The following is a 17357-nucleotide window of genomic DNA, read 5'->3' as shown; positions in this document are numbered from 1 at the left end:
CAGCCGAGCTGGGGTTGTTGGCTCAGCGGTAGAATACTCGCCTAGCACGTGCAAGGCCCTGGGTTCAATCCTCAGCACCACATAAAAATAAAGGTATTTTGTCCAACTAAATAAATATTTTTTTAAATAAAAATTTAAAAAAAAAATAAAGTGGGGCACTCTTTTGGCACCAAGTTCTTTAACTTCTGGGACAGACATGAACTACAGATGGTGTCAAAATGAATTATAAGACACTCATTTGGTGTCCAGAAAATAAAAATATTAGTTGGTGGGGGCAAAAAAAAACTCCCAAACATTAGTTGCCCGATTGTTGAGTGAAAACAGTTTACATCTAAAATTTAGAAACACATAAGGAATTGAGAAATATCAAATTTAGGGTATTAGTTTCTCAGCTATAGTTAAAGGTAAAGACAGGGTAAGGTAATATGCTAATTCAACGTTTGTTAAGTTGCTTCCATAAATTCAGTCCAAAGCTGTTTCCCTTTTAAAGCAAATGCTCAAACTGAGATCCTCCCCAGACTGTCTTGACAGATTTAGAAAGACATCTTCATTAGTAATATACTTTTTATATTGTATTTCTATATTATATATAATTACTATTTGATTTAGAAATTTCAAGACTAAAAATATGGCATAAAAATACTGAAGAAATATACAAGAAGAAATTCAATGAAGTAATAATGATAGGAAAAGAAGAGGCAGGGCACAAACCAAATGTATGACAACAGTAACAGGGTACTGAATAAATTATGCTTCATCTGTTTTATATAATATTATGTAGCCATCAAAAGGGTCAAGGATATGACTCAGTGATAGTCCTCACCTAGTATGTCTAAGCCCTGGGTTCAATCCCCAGCACTTCAGGGGGAAAAAAAATATAGACTGTTGTTACTATATGTGCTGATCTTGGATCTAAGGAGAAAGTTAAAAAAAAAAATAAGCCACAGAACAAAAATATTCAGAGCAATAAATTTATATGTACTTCAACTGTGAACTCAGCAAAAAAGAGAAAGAAATAATTTAAATAGCACTGTTTTGTCTTTCCACTCAATCTAAAGTAAGAATATGTGAATTATTTTTCAGGATACCAACTCATTTTCAAATTACTCAAGAGGCCAGGTTGAGTGGGTGGTAATGGTTTCCGAAATTATTCATGGGAAAATCTGAGTTGAAGGCAACAGAAAAACATTAAATAACCAATAACTGATAAAAATCACAGGAAACAAAAGTAACAAGAAATAGTAAGAATTGGTAAATTGGAATGTTCGTAATTTGCTGTAGTACCTAAGCAACATGTATATAATCTACTAACCATCTCTCTATAAAATACAACTATATAAATTATCATATTTACATATACTATATATGCATAATCGTATGTAATATCTTGCAAAGTCAAATGTAATATACTTTATGAGCATTTACAGAATTTTGAAGGGGCTATTCATAGACTGTTGTTACTATATGTGCTGATCTTGGGACCTAACTTTCAAAAATGAATCTTCTTCATAATATGATTTGGGTTTTTTTAATAAAAAGTATAAATTTATGTGAGAGTTACACATCTGTGTAAGAGCAGAGAAGACATAAAAAAATATACACCATAATTAACTATTTAATCTCTCCCAGGAAAAGACATGGGAGTTGGGATGATGAGAGAGAGGAGGAGGAGGACATGGCAGGGCATAAAGTGGAATAAGGTAAAGAAATTTGAGGCCAAATTCTAAAAGTAAATAGATACTAAGTTAAAAGGGTCTGTACACTGCCACAGATTCTTCATCTAAGATTTTATGAGTACTATATCAAAAACACCAATGAAACAGAAATCTTGATAATCTTCAATCTGCAAGGAATGATGTATCTCTAAATAACAATCACCAAACAAAGAAGCCTGTACTTTGTCTGCCTGGCCTAGAAAGAAGTTTATGTCCACATGTGTCTCAGTCTGCCAGAACTCAGGAAAGACAAACCTGTTTTACAGCATTCAATTAAACTCTTTCCCAAAAAAGCAGATCTCCACTCCTTGTTTTTAACCACCATCCCCCACCCCACCCCGTTCTAATAGTATAAAATTTGCTAGATCAGCTCAGGGAAGTTTACCAACTACTTTCACATAATTACATTTGATTTCCAAAACAGTTCTTAAGAAGTAAGCACCCCAGGTAGCAGTATTCCCATTTAACAGATAACCAAGATTTAGGGAAATTATTTGTCAAATAGTAAGATATGAATCTGACAATAATAGTTGCAGAAGCAAAAAATAATCTTTAAGCAAGTGCTATATGCCAAGACTGTGCTAAATGCTTTTAGCAGTCAGTTCATTAAGTTATTGAAATAATTCTGAGGCAGATTAAGGCCCATTTATAGACTATCATCTACAATGATATATGCCTCTTCTATTTCAGAATACAATAAAAAATATAATCATCTAAATAAGCTAAATTGGACACATGAACCAAGAAAAATGTTTGATGGAAAAAGGGTTGCAAAGGTTGGATTGTTTTCTATGGTTTAGGGAAAAAGATTAGCCAGCAAAATACAGAAAACTCAAAATATCAATTTTTTAAAAAATTACTCCCCCCCCCCAATTCAGTCCTAATACTACAGATCACACTGGTAGTTTACTGATTGTTCTGGCACTTAAAAATGTGTTTCAAAAATACACTTATATCAAATGCATAATTCATATAAAGTTCAATTACTTTCTACTAAGTGGTATCTTTCTGAGTGCACGCTAAAAAAAGAAGTTTTATAAATTTAAATCCAAAATCATATCAGCTCTAGTCATTTAAGTGCACTTGTCTAATAATAGTAGACTATATAGATAAATCTTTCCATAACTGACCACTAGGAAGTGATGATGCAGCTCAATTCAGAAAAGAATTGAACTCATCTAGCCTTGGCCCATTCACCTGTTCTTAAAACCTAGCCCTGATTATTATTATTAGTAAAACTAGTAAGGATACATGCTTATTTTAAAATTATTCTCTCTTACTGGGGATGGGGGGTGGGCGGAGGGTGCATATACAAAAGGTGGAGGAGAGAGAGAGAAAAAAGAGAAAATATAATTTAGATAAATGAGGAGGAACTGGATGTCTAGCAGGTTACATAGGTTCTTATTAAATTTGACTCACCTCATACTCAACACCAAAGTGATTCAATCGTTTCCCTCAATTCTCCCATTTAATGGAGATATCATTTAGCTAATTTTCATTTAAAAAGAAATGTGTGTAAAAGTGAAATACAAAAAATAAAATGCAGTAAAGAGGGAAAAAGTGAAAGATCTAGAACTGTAGGGTTTTGGTTCTAAATCCCTTGATAAATTGCAATGCAATGTGAGCAAAAACTATTTCTAGGCCTCAATTTTTTCTGTTTTTTTTTTTTAAACATGAAAAATAAGTCTAGCAGTTTTTTAACATAAAAATAAGTCTAGCGGTACATGATATGACTTCATAGGCACCTTAAAGCACTAAAATTAATACTACTAAGTCTTAATACAAAGTAGCTCCAAAGATGAAAATTTTAATATATACTGGGCAATGAAGAATTACATTCAGTGTAGAAGATCAATTCTAATAAAATTCTTAGGATTATAGAAAAAGAAACCTTGGAAAATAGAAGACACTAGCATTATTGAATATTCTGAGTTTATTTACATACTAGGACATTTTCATATTTAAAAGCACATTAGTCCCCAAGCCTTGGGTAATCATAATGTCATGTAAACACATATTTTGGAATATCCTAATGATATGTTAATCTGAAAATATTCTCTAATACATTGTCAGAATTTCCCAAACTATATTTCCATAACATCAAGTTCTAATGGTCAAAGAGATCTGGAGTATGTTTCCAACATAACTATACATCATAATTACAGAAGAAATTATTTGTGCTCTTTATATTCTTCACAGGGGGCATTAAACAAGATTTCTCAAATTTATTTCAATAAAAAATTTTTCTGAGGAATATCTATTATCTCTCATAATGTTTTAAGCATTCACAGTAAATTTAGTAGCAAACATGGGTCATCTACCAAACAAATTAGAACACTGATAGATTTTTTTCAAAACCATTAAAAATTTGAAATTTTTAAAAGCATGAATTTATCAATAACAGGGGTGACAAAGACTTAAAATTAAAATCTCCAATAATATAGCAAGCATTAAAATATTCTGTGAGTTTGTCAGATGTACTTTTATATTTGGAACTACAAAAGTAATATTGTCAGTTGCGTAGAAGAAATGAGGGGGGGAAAATACCAATCTCTCAACTGCCACCTGTACTCTTGCTAATGCAGAAAAGATAGGTAAAATGGAACTAAACCAAATGAATACATTCAAATCAGAGAACAGAAAATTTTTAAGCATTTCTTTTAATACAGTCATTAAGTGAGAAAAATAAATTGACATTTTCCTTCAAAAACAAAATGCCACACAGAATACCAAATTATTGCATAACTACTGTTATTATATAAGGTCTTAAAGTAAAACTATCCTAGTGGCAGAATCTAGAACGTCAAAGTTCAATTTTCAGATCCAGTAGGAAAAGGAATCAACATTAAAACATACTAAAGAATTAATAAATAGTCCAAAAATAGTGCCCAACCAGAGGCAGTAGTCTCTAGTATCATTCTTAATGTTTTTTTTAATACACAGGGCTTCATAAACACAAAGTGATACAATCAAACTAATGATAAAAATGTGACTTTAACTTAAAAATTTCTGATCTATTAGCTGGGATGTAGCTCAGTGCAAGTACTTCCCCAGCAAGCATGGAGTGGGAGGGGGAATCTAATACACCCTCTGTAAATAAACAGGTTTTGGCTTTCAGAAAACTACACTGGCACATAAGATAATTTTACTATAAAGAATAAAATACGGGGCTGGGGATGTGGCTCAAGCGGTAGCGCGCTAGCCTAGCATGCGTGCGGCCCGGGTTCGATCCTCAGCAGCACCACATACCAACAAAGATGTTGTGTCCGCCAAGAACTAAGAAAATAAATAAATAAATGTTAAAATTCTCTCTCTCTGTCCCCCCCCTCTCTCTTTAAAAAAAAAAAAAAGAATAAAATACGTGCTTAACAAAAGCAGACCAACAGTTCTTAAGATTTCTAGTTTGAAAAATGGCAGAGGAAAGATGGCCTCCTTTTCCTCTTGAAAATTCTCAAAACTGGGAGAGAAGAATGAGAAACAGAAATACAAACATCATCTTCAAATAACCAGGAAACCTCCCTAATCACATTATATAAGAAGAGTTGCCAAACGCAATAAAGATAATAAAAGAGGAATGCTAAGAAAATCTCAAACCAAAGGGATAGATGCAAGCTTCAAATCTAAAAACGATCAATATCAGTTCGCTAAAGTACATGACACAGCCAGAACAACAAACCCAACAATCCCTGTGGCTTGGATCATCTGAAGCTTTCACAGACCTCATTTGGCACTGCTCAGAGAAGAGTCAGAACTGAACAAAGAAGTCATAGTTTGAAAGGACATACCTTTTCCTAAGAAAAATAAGTACAAACTATACCTTTTCCTAAGAAAAATAAGTACAAACTAATCAGGATAAATAGTAAAATCACTATACTTCAAAGATTTAAAAAGAGAATCCTTTGAGAATCTAGGCAAGAGCATTGCTACATAAAAAAGCAGAGGGAGAGAGTTATCAATGTTTACCAAAAAAAAAAAAAAAAAAAAAAAAAAAAAAAAATCCTGTGGAAAGTTATACTCTGCGTATGTATGTCAAAATACATTCTACTGTAATGTATAACTAAAAAGAATTTTAAAAATTTTTAAAAAGGAAAAAAAAATCAGTAGAGGAATACTTATAGAGTCCTCTGGGGGGGAAAAAAGTATACCTCAAAATTTATGCCTAGTCTAACTGAATAGTTCAGTATAAAAACACCATCAAACATTTTTGAATATGCAAAAACTCGGAATGCTGTTCCTATAAACTGAATTTAGGGAAATACTAGATGATGAAGTTCGGCCATGCAACAAATAATAAGAAAAGCTATGACCAAAAAAACAAACAAAAAAAAAAGACAAGCTTTAAGCATAATCCATTTAACTACTGGTCTAAGATTATTTATAAAGATATGGTTATGGCTGAAGAATAAAATACAAATGTTACAATCCCTGACAATGTTTTATAACCAACAAAAATTGAGGGAATAAATGGACTGAGTATGTGACATCTTCATACTGTACTGCTTTACACCACCCATTAAAAGATGAACTAATTATAACACCATAATATAGATGCATTAACTTTTACACCCACTAAAAGAAAAAGCCTTAAGTCAAAAAACAAAACTATATAAATACAAGACTCCCGTACTCCAAAATTTGAAAGGAAGAAAAACATGTAGAGATACTCTATATAGTCAAAATGATGCAGGCATTACATAGGCACAAGGATTCTGATACTGGCATAATTTGGACCAACAATACATGGAAACACCTCTACATCCAGTTAGATGAAAAATTAGTGTTTTTTAATTAGTTCTTAGATAGAACTCTATGTAGTTATTTAAAAGAATGGGGCAATAACTATGTATTGGTATGAAAGAACTGCATAAGAACTAGTTTTCCCTTATTCATGTTTTTGCTTTTCATGAGTATCTGTAATTAACCACAATCCTAATAGATTAAAAAAAAATCTATAACAAAGCATAAGTTTTAAACTGTGCACCCCCCTGAACTGTATGATGAAGTCTCATACATTGTTTCATCCCACCTGGAATCCAACATATCCACACTATACCTGCTACTGAAATTAGCTCTGTTATCAGTGCAATACCATTCTATTATTAGATAGTGTAAATTCCTTACTGTGCCCAATTTGTAAATTAAACTTTATCATAGGTATGTAAAGAAAAAAGTTTAGATACACAGTTATTACCCATGATTTCAGGCATCCATTGAAGGTCTGGAACATGCCCATACAGGTAAAGGAAAACTACTGTATATCAGCAAACAGGCTAATAGTGAGGATTCTACCCAGTCTGCTGGAGTTCAGCTCCATAACCAACATGCTACTTAAAGTTTCTATGCCTTGGTTTCTTACTCTGTGACAAAAGAATATTACCTATTTCTCAAGATTGATAGATTATTAATCTTCATTACAAAATGCTTATTAAACATATCTTAGAACAGAAAAAGTACTATATGATAAGTATTAGTTAAATGAGAAAAACTGAGCTCTAAAAAGCACAGTATGCTACCATGTATGAAAAAATGTATATGTACAAATTAAATACACACCAAACACACACACACACACAAGCATAGATAAAACTTATAGTGGTGTCCCAGAAACAAAAACTAAGCAGAAGGTGTTTCAAAATTATCTGCTGACTAGAAACATGCACTGACCAAAAATTAGTATTTAAACCATCTTTAAAAATCTTGCACATGCCTGTAATTCCAGCTACTCAGGAGGCTGAGGCAGGAGAATTGCACCCAAAGAATATACAAAGGTGAAGGGAAGCCACTTTTCCCTCCTCTTCAATTATATATGTAATTGTTACCCATGTACCTAACAGTTGATAGTATAAAGCAAGAGAAATAAAACGTGGCTGCTATTTTAAACACTAAGATGACTACAATAAAGAATTTCCAACTTAAAAATGATTTTTAGTACTTGTAAATTACAAACAAGTTAATTGCATTTAATGCTTCATTTTTTAATGTGTAAACCCAAACATTACTAGGTCTAATTATATAAAATTTTTCCATTACTTTTTCTATATAAACTATCAGAAGTCTTCTGAAGACTTCTAGGCTTACTAATTATTTATCTACTATCTTGACAGTTTAGTTTTAATATAACTTATATAATGTATTTTGGGTTTTCAAACTAACTTTTGGGTAGTGTTTAAGCACTCCAAAGCAAGACTGCTCCTCATCCAAGATCAAAGAAACATTAGGCAGCACTGAACATTGGTTCAATTTACACAGTTAACAAGAAATTTCCACAATCAGAAGCTACTCCACATATTGAAAGGCAGTAGACATCTTTATATTCTAACACAATAAATACAATCCTATAATTCCCATCTGCTATGAACTATCTTTTAGATGTAATGTTACTATGGCTTATGTTGCACTTATTAACAAAATGGTATTTGAAATAGGGCCTTTGAGAAGTGATGTGTGGGGTCTTCATGGGATTAGTGCCCTTATAAGAAACCAGAGAGCTTTTTCTTCCAAATAAGGCTACAATAGGAAAATAGCCATTTTGCAAGTGAGCTCTTACAAAAAAGGGAACTGGCTGACACCTTGATTGTGGACTTTCTAACCTCTATAACTGAGAAATGTACTTTTTGTTTAAGCCGTACATCCATAGTATTTTGTTATAGTAGGAAAAGCAGACCAAGACAAATTCCAAAATATAATTCTCACAAAGAAGCTTGATGTAAAAAACTCCCATACTATACATATGAAAATCATTTAGTAATCTGCTAGGATCAAGTGATTTATTATTTAACTCATACCAGATATCTTCCTTCTGTCTCTGCAACATTTATTTAACATTAGAGATTTTTAGTTACTCTTGGAAGCAATTCACATATTATCAATCTGCATAGTTATACAAACAGGATAATGGTTACAGTAGGAATAAGATGTGCTAATTAAAATTTTAAATTTTTATCACATGACTAACATTTATGAATGATCAATTTTCAAAGTATTTAAGTATAGTAAAATACAATAAAACCTCAATTATATTAAACAATTTCAATTTTCTTTAATAAAACAAGAATCAAGATCTTCCCATGAGGGCTGGGGTTGTGGCTCAGTGGTAGACCGCTCCCTTAGCATGGGTGAAGCACTGGGTTCAATCCTCAGCACCACATAAAGATATATAAAGGTATTATGTCCATCTACAACTAAAAAATATTTTTTAAAAAAGATCTTCCTATGATTGCTGAATTAATTATCATAATAAAATATACATATATACATATAAGAAAATGTCAAGTATAACTAAGCTTCAAGTGATAAAAGACCATACAAGTATTTCATAATTTTGTATGCAGATAATTAGTCATACATTAAAGCATTATTCTGTAGCACTAAAACTCTAGAAGAATTTTACAGCTGACTTTTATGCAAATTTACTAAGTCCTTTTTTCCTATTACAAAAACCTTTAAACTGGGCTGGGGATGTAGCTCAAGCAATAGCGCGCTTGCCTGGCATGCGTGCAGCCCGGGTTCGATCCTCAGCACCACATACTAACAAAGATGTTGTGTCCGTCGATAACTAAAAATAAATAAATATTAAAATTCTCTCTATATATATTAAAAAAAACAACCTTTAAACTAAAACATTACCTCTAATGGTTCTGTGCAGTTAGTGCAGACTAAAACTAATTCCGTTTAAAATTAACAAGCTGGTAAAGTATGTTTTATCAAATCCTTTACAACCATATTTTCCTGAACAACAATAAATCAGTGGACTTCATTTTTAATAGTTCCTAAACAATTTAAGCATTAGTTCTCATAGAGTAACATTATACTGCAATGTATGGTCTGCACAATACTCTAGGAGAAATATTTAAATAAAAATTATTTTCACTAAGCCAGATGTGGTGGCACACGAGTTCAAAGCCAGCCTCAGCAGTTGAAGCCGCTAAGCAACTCAGTTCTGTCTCTAAATAAAATACAAAATAGGGCTGGAGATGTAGCTCAGTGGTTGAGTGACCTTGAGTTCCATGCTAGTACCCACCGCCACCTCCCAATTACTTTCACTAAAATGTTTAAATATTGTACACAAATATCATAGAAATGTTTGTAACAGAATTATTAAAACTTTCTTGGCAAAATGTTTCAAACTTGTGTTTTTAAAATAGGGACTCCACATTTTTTAAAAATTGTTCTAAGCCCCCAAACCAATTATTTTCATGCCTTACATGCCACCACAACATATGCCACCTGACTTATGTCAGACATTCACTGACCAGCATTTTATATCTATTCATCTTTAGATCCTTAGTGCCCACCACAAGATGTGACAATGTTTCACATTTCCTTGGGCTTCAATACATTTTGTTCTTGACACAAATACTCATGTTCTGTATATATTACTATAAGCTATTATGTAACAGTAGGTGAGGAAATTTTAAAAAATACTGCAGCACTACCAGCCTTTTAGTATGTTGAATTCCCACAGTTGCTTAGTGGGTGTTCTGAAACGAGGCCATATTTCTAGTATTAAGATTTTCAAATCACTACATCCAAGTACAGAAATAAATGTCTTCAGGATTAAATCATAAAACCTTACTATTTTAAGCTGCCTAATATATAAGCATCTCATTTCTATGAATTTAGGACTATAATTAACACATGGTAAATAAACCAATTTTTGTTTTTAGCAACAAAATAACTAGTTCTTCTACCTATCCTTAAATAGTCGCAGAACTCAGGAGAGCACAATATTAAGACAAAATGCAATGTAGCTGGACCAGAAGTAAAGACATTCAGTGAAATTTTTAATTGTATATCCCAGAAACATATAAACCAAAGCTGAATTAAACAATCCACTTTAGGTCATCCAATTTCTTAGACACCACATAATTTTAACAAATAAGTAATTATACACTGCAACCTAATTTTCTTAGCTTAGGTGACCAGGAAATGCCAATGGAATAAAGCTCATTTTTTATAACAAAATAAAAGTTGCAGCAATAATTATACTATTTTGTCATATCATTGTAACAGGTTTTCATACAACACTGAGAGAAATATGTTCAGCAGCTCAATTTTACATGCTTCATAACCAAGTAAACAAACATAATTAAGTATAAAACTCTACCTCTAGAAATTGTCAGGTAGTAATATTAAACTGTACTAATTTAGTTTCTTCAGATAATTGTTTCAATTTATTTTGTTCAATAAATACTGGTGCCTACTATGTTTCACCTCATTAAGTAAATCTTTCCAATTTAAAAAATAAAAAAGCCTTTAACACATTAAAAGTGTTTAGCTGGGTGTAGTGTTGCATGTCTGGAATCCCAGCTACTAGAGACTGAGGCAGGAGGATCCCAACTTGACACAATTTATCAAGACCCCTTCTCAAAAAAAAAAAAAAAAGTCTAAAGATGGGGCTCAATGGCAGTACAATTGGATATCATGTGCAAGATCTTGGGTCTCAATATGAATACCAAAAGAAAAAAAGTTTCAAATTGCATCATTTGGATAGAAACCTTTCAGAAATACATGTTCTTTTGTCATCTAACAAATGTACCAATTAACCTGTTCTTCACAACATTAAGTTCCTGTAAACTATTCTTTGGGAAAAAAAAAAAAAAGTCTCGCAACTGTTTTTTAAATGTTTTCCTGTTGCTCTTATTTTCAACTCTCTCTATGGCCTCTTAAGAGTAATTCCAGTCCTTCCAACATTTGTTTACCAAGCTTTAAAAAAAAAAAAGTATACATCAAGTTTAAAAAAAAAAAAAAAAGGCAGAATTAAAGCCTGAGGGTCTTTAAGTGCAGGAAATATATGTTTAAGGTAAGAAACATGATGGTATTTTTGGACTTTTTAGTGTCAAGTTGAGTTTGGTGCTCTAGATTATTAAAACTATTTTCTATTAGGAACCTACAAGGTCTAAATACTGTATATAGTAATAAAAACAGGAATCCTTAATGCTCAACATGAGGCTTACAGCTCAACAAAACAGACTTTAAACACACCATGACAAAAATGTTGAGTGTTATAAAAGAGGAAAGGTGCTATTCGACCCTTAAACAGAACCTTTCAGCCTGGTGACACAAGCCTATAATCTCAGCAACTTGGGAGGCTGGAGGATCCCCAGTTCAAAGACAGCCTAAGCAACTTAGCAAGACCCTGTTTCAAAATAAATTCCAAAATATAAAAAAGGGATGAATATGTAGCTCAGTAGTAGTACCCCTGACCCCCAGTACCAAAAGAAAAAAAAAAAAAAAAAACAGAAAACAAAAACACCACACATACCACACAGGAGAACTTAACTAGGGATTAAAGGTCTCCCTAATGATGTGATTCAGTACTGAGGCCTGAAGAGTGTTTAAAGTTTGGTCAGGAAAAGGTACATGGGACAATATCCAAGCAGAATCTTTATTTATCTCAATGTTATTAGAAAATTAAAATATTTTGGTAAATGCTAAGGTGTGAAAAAATTTAAATTTTCAAAATTCTATAATAGCAAAATTAAGCAAAAAAGCAATAGGAGAGAATATTTTTAAATGGAAAACTAAGGGAAGATGATATTTTGGGGGATATCTAAATGGGCCTCACCATGGCTCTGAAGATAAATTAAATCATACTGTGGTAATAATTACTCCATACTCTAGTTCAAAAAATATACAAAGCCTTCTACCAGGATATAATTGCTGATCATATAGTATGACTAAACTAAAGAATGAGTGGTGGGCTGAGGTTGTGGCTTAGTTGTAGAGTGCTTGCCTAGCACACATGAGGCACTGGGTTCGATCCCCAACACCACATAAAAAACTGAAGAAACAAAACAAAGGTATTATGTCCATCTACAACTAAAAATATTTAAAAAAAAAAAAGATGAAGAAGAATGAGTGACACTATCAAGTAAAGAAATTTATTTACTCAGAATATTTTTAAAATATTTCCATAATAAAAATTTGCCACAAGATCTTAGGAAGTTCATAATATCACTCTCAATGTATTGCATTTAAAAAAAAAAAAAACAAAAAACTTCATTACCCAAGTGGGAATTATCATACATTACCAGGGCTCATTATGTTCTCCATGTATTTAATTAAAATATTGATGAAAAATTCACTTAGGTGAAAGATCTAAATAATTTTAAAGAGCCCCTCAATAATAATACAGATTCACAGTTCAAGGTCCAAAAATTAAATTAGGAAGGAAGCAATAACTATTAAAAATATTAAAAATATAAAAATATAAAGCTCCTGGGATACAGTTATTCCCCTGTAATTTTCCAAATGGACCTTAACATCTTTCTGTCCTTCATCTGTCATATTTACTCTCAAGAGTTGGTTCAGGGCTTATCCTCCAGTAAGCATTGTCAGTTATACATGCAGTCTGAATCTTTACACACCTGAGTTTGCCAATATACACTGCTGTTAAAGCGCTTGCCCACTGTGCAACAAATAATTACTAACTTCCCTAGTTCATGCAACAAACTCTGAACTTACTGAAAGTAGGAAATATAATACATTTATCTCTGCATCCTCCAAGGATGAAACACACATGGCAATCAATGGAAGTTGTATGACATGAGTGAATATGAAACTGTAGTTGTTAAAAAAAAAAATGTAATGGGGCTGGGGTTGTGGCTCAGCAGTAGAGTGCTCGCCTCACATGTGCAAGACCCTGTGTTCGATCTTCAGCATCACATAAAAATATATGAATAAAATAAAGGTATTGTGTCCAACTAAAAAATAAATATTTTTTAAAAATGGAATGGAATTGAAAAGTTAAAGACTAAATGTAAGACGAAGGAAATCTTGGAAGCAGGAAGAAGTGTCGTACAACACAAAACAGAAAACAGAACGCCCAAATCTAACTGCTGAAATTATCTCCAAGTTCTAGAAATCCTGAAATCAATTGTCAGAACTAGCCATTTTCATGTTATCTCCAAGACATTAGAAAAAAGAATTTATCTTTATCAGCTGTGAAATTACTTAATTTTAAATCACAGGACTTCTATCTAGTAATGGAGAGCAGAAAGAATGCCAAAGTAACTTATAAAAAGTCTTTCAGATTCACTTCACATAGGGACAAACTACTCCCTCTTTTAAGGTCTCCTGTAATGTTTTAGCTAAAGCAGTATGTTCATTCTTTCTTGTAAAAGAATCCTTACCCTTTACAGAATCCACTACTTTATGCCATCAGTTATATCTCTAGAGAAGTTATAATGAGACATAAAGTTTGAAATCTAGTTAGTTTTCTTTTAAATCTTGATAATGGGAACTGTATACTTTCTCAAGAAGTACATGTTATCAACATCCCAAAAGTTTACAGACTATTTTTTTATATGCTTGAACTTTGTTGAATTAAAGATGTTATGCTAAAAACTTGGGAATCAGGAAGAAATGTTCAATTACACACTATTTTACTTTACAATAATGCAGTTCTATATTTTAGAATGTTTTCCAGATATATGCATCCCTTCAACCTGTACTGATGAGCAAGAACATTTCACAACATTCCATAATATATCCAGTTCAAGCATACCACAGGTTATTTGTAACCATGAAATTTTTCAGGATTTTAAAAGTCAAGTTTAGACAGGGAAGTAGGAATATACAAAAAATTTAACTACTATATTAAAAAGAGAAAAAAGATTCACAGGGCACAACTTTGATGTATTGTAACATGTAAATGAAACAATCAGAAGACAAAAGCAAGCAGTTAAAATAGGGGATATAAGGATAGCAGACAGTGCATGAAATATAGTTAGACCTAACAATTAACAATGTCTACCAACTTAATATTTTTTTTTTTAGGACTCATTTCTTGAATATCACTTCACTGCTAAATTACAGCCAATGTCTAATTCATCTACAACAAAATATTTTTCAATTTCCTACCAGTCTTATCAGGAAGTATCAAAGTATTTATTTTATATCTAAATTTCCTCTTAATTGATATTTTATAAACACCCCCAAATTCTTGCACCAAGTCCAAGCCATAAACCTCATAGCTCACTGAAGGTTTTATCAGTTAACTTTTTGTCTGGTTAGTTACTTTTTTATTGTTTTGGGTGCTTCATCTTGTTGTGTTATAAACAAAGATTTTTTATGTTTTCATACTGATTTTTATGTTTTCTTGATGTGTTATAAACAAAGATTTTTATACATTGCTGTTAAAGCATTTTAATATTTAATATTCACCCTCCAAAAATATGTATCTTGGTATCTACATATAGAGGGCATTATTTTTTTTTGTCAGAAACAACAGGGTTTATAGTTAAGTCTCTTACTTAAAAAAAAAAAAAGTTCTATATTTAATCTGTTTAATGAACTCCCAGAAACATTAAATTACATAATAATGCTAATCTAGCATATAAACAATCATGGCCAAAATTTAACTACCTGTTGAACAAAACATTCCAATTTTATTCACCCTCCCCCCACAATCCATTTAGGTAAACTAAGGCAAAAAAATACACCAATAACTATTCAGAAGCCATCTTTGGAAGTATTGGTAATTAAAAACCTAAAAAGTAATCCAGCTCTAAACTAATAATATCTTTTAAACATCACTGTTTAATCCATAACAATTTCTAACAAAGGAAGAATTTAGAAACAGGAAAATCATATTAACAAGGAGAGAGAACAAATGTCAACTGAGAAAATGTAATTTTTTTCAAAACAAAACAAGCACCTTAGGGAAATGTAGTACCCTTTACAGATAGGCCATGCCCATAACTTGAAACAGATTAAGAATGTAATTTTATGTTAGTTTAATGTTAGATTTAAGCCATTTGAAAGTTACAAATCTTAGACAAAAAACTTTATACATTTAGATAGACTACAGACAAAAATAATCACAACTATGAATAAATTTTACAGTATACTTTAAATCCAAGTAAGTATAAAAGTCTTTCATGTTCAGTCTAAGTTCCAAACGTTGAGAAGTCATTTATGTACCTCACTCCTAAAAACTATCATTGTCACATAGGAGGGGGGGGGATTTACATTTGAAAAAGAAAATCAAATTTTAAGTGTAAACTTACTGAATGTTACAAATCATAAATAGTTAAGTCTCTTCAAATATATAGTAACAAATAGTTATAAGTGCATGGAGAAGTAAAGGTGGAGATTAATACCCTAATGAACTGAGGCCTTTAAGAAATGAAAACTATTTGTCAGTGTTAATGACAGACCGAAAAGAAAAGAAAAAAAATCACTTGGTTACAGAAGATACTCTGAGGGATTACTGTATCAGAAGCTGTTTTTCAGAATCCTAGAGTAGATAGCAGACTGCTCGATATCTAATGAAGAGTACAAAATTACACAGGTGTAAACTTAAGAGACTTGATAGTTATGCTGGAGACAATAGTCCACATCTGCAACCTAATTTGGTTTCAGCATCCCTAGAGACTTTGAAAATATTTTGGGGGAGTAGGTAGGTTGCAAAACAGTGCTTCCTCTTTTATTCACAACACCCCCATGATGATACAAACTAACAGTCAAGAAAATCAAATCACCAACTGTAAGAGCTGAATCAAAAACACACAAAGCACCATCTTTCCAACTCCCGATTCATTCCACCTGTTTGTAAACCCATACTTCCACAATTAACAAAACCCTCTGCTGATAAAGGAGCCAAATTAATGCTTTGGAGTCATTCTTCTTTTACCTAAGCATGGGGGAGGGGCTGATACAAAACAATGGATACGGAGGGGCTGGGGGGGGGGATGATTTTGCCCTGAAGCCTCTGGCGTTAATAGCTGGGAACGGGGGCGGAGGCTGGGGGCTGGAGAGTTTGACTACTTTCCTCTCCCCCGAAAAGCTATCACGGAGAGATTGCCATCAGGCACGTTCAACAAGGCGGTTTCGGAGGCTACCGCTCGCTTCACCTGGCAACACACCCAAACCCTATTCACCACTCTTCACCTAAGGGTCTTCAAGAGAGAGGAGAGCGCAAGGGCGCCTTGGGCTTTGGGGAGGGGGCGAGGAAAGGCCCCCCCCGACCCCGTATCCCCACCACTACGCCCAGGCCCCAGCCAACCATGTACAAGACTCCAGACGCCCGCAGCCAGGGCCCGGTAGCCCGGGGAGCTCAGCGGAGCAGGACAGTCCGCTGGGCGCCCCCGGCCCGCGCCCTCGCGCAGTCTCGCCCTCGCCCTGGCGCTGGCGCTGTCCCGGCCGTCTTCGTCGCCGCAGGCCGGGCCGGGGCATTGTCAGAGCCCACCCTCTCGCTCCCGTCCCCTGTCTGCTGGCTCTGAACGCGAGCCGGCTCCAGGGGCCCAACACTCCCGGCGACAGCATCCAGGAAGGCGGCGGCGGCGGCGCCTCCCAGGGCCCCGTCCCCTCGGGCCTCGCCCCGGCCGCGCCGGCTAGCGCCTGTCAGGGCGCGCGGGGCTACCCCCTACCGACAGCCAGCCCAACCGCCCGACGGACAGGCAGGCAGGCAGGAAGAACCGACCAACAGACACCCTCCTCCTCGTCGGCCCCGGGTTACCGTCAGGAGCCCGGACTCCGCCATCCTCCTCGCTCGGCTCCTTCCTCCCTCCTCCTCCTCCTCCTCTTTAGGAGCGACGCTGCCCAACCGCCGCCCCCCGCCTGCCCCTCCCCCACTCGCCCCGCCCCTCCACACACTCTTGCTCCGTCCGCCCCGCCCCACCCCTCCGGCGCGGGCCG

General features: G+C 34.2%; 1 protein-coding gene across 3 annotated transcripts in view; it reads right to left on the bottom strand.

Annotated features, from left to right (window-relative positions):
* Positions 1 to 17357, bottom strand: part of Shoc2 (SHOC2 leucine rich repeat scaffold protein) — a 99090-nt gene that overhangs the window by 81110 nt on the left and 623 nt on the right. The window contains exon 1 of one of the 3 annotated variants that reach the window (XM_077799029.1): positions 17179 to 17259. The exons of 1 other annotated variant lie outside the window; for it this stretch is intronic. The gene's annotated coding sequence lies outside the window, so the exon portion shown is untranslated. Of the gene's footprint in view, positions 1 to 17178; positions 17260 to 17357 lie in introns of those variants that run through there. One more of the 3 variants, XM_077799030.1, reaches the window with a different exon arrangement.

This window comes from Urocitellus parryii, chromosome 5 (genome assembly GCF_045843805.1).
Source record: "Urocitellus parryii isolate mUroPar1 chromosome 5, mUroPar1.hap1, whole genome shotgun sequence".
NCBI classification, from domain to species: Eukaryota; Metazoa; Chordata; class Mammalia; order Rodentia; family Sciuridae; genus Urocitellus; species Urocitellus parryii.
The sequence above is the reverse complement of the archived record's forward strand: the minus strand, read 5'-3'. Positions and strand labels throughout refer to the sequence as shown.